Source organism: Nicrophorus vespilloides, unplaced genomic scaffold, assembly GCF_001412225.1.
Source record: "Nicrophorus vespilloides isolate i.1.1-1 unplaced genomic scaffold, Nicve_v1.0, whole genome shotgun sequence".
NCBI lineage: Eukaryota > Metazoa > Arthropoda > Insecta > Coleoptera > Silphidae > Nicrophorus > Nicrophorus vespilloides.
In genome coordinates, this window is record NW_017099815.1 from 53,811 (window position 1) to 54,481 (window position 671).

Below are 671 nucleotides of genomic sequence, written 5' to 3' on the forward strand. Positions count from 1 at the left end.
ATTACCATAAAGATTAATATTGCTTCCGAAAATCAATATAAAAATCGATGTTTCTTCCTCAATATCAAACACTTTGATTCGCGGAATATATTTAAATATTTCAAACAACACAGCTGAAAAAAATTGGCATTGATAAACGAGATGTTTAGACTTGTTACGAAATGAGAAGGTGCACAGTCCAAGTATCTCAGAAGAGGATGCAGAAAGTTGTCAAAGGAAGTAACAAGAAAAATGATGCAAAATGCAGCATGAGAAGAAATCAGGGAAATTGTTAGCTATTATTTTTATAAAATAGACAAGTTTTTAAAGAAATCTAAAAAACAATAATGATTGTTAGGAAAATTATTCATGTAAATAGGATGATATATATTATAAATAAATAATAATCTTAAACTTAATTATAATAGTTTAGTCATTTCTTAATACTAATTACAGAAAATCCTTTAACGAAATTATTTTCCTAATTTAATAATTAATAGTTTGAAAAATGGTAATATAACTTTTTGATAATGGCTTGTTTTATTATATATTTAATTGATAATTTTAGTTACAAGAGTTTATCAAATTTCAGAAATTATATGTTTTCGTAAAAAAACTACAAAATTAACTACAAAATCAATAAGAATAAATTTGAATTTGTTTAATTAACTATAAAATGAAATTAATTTTTT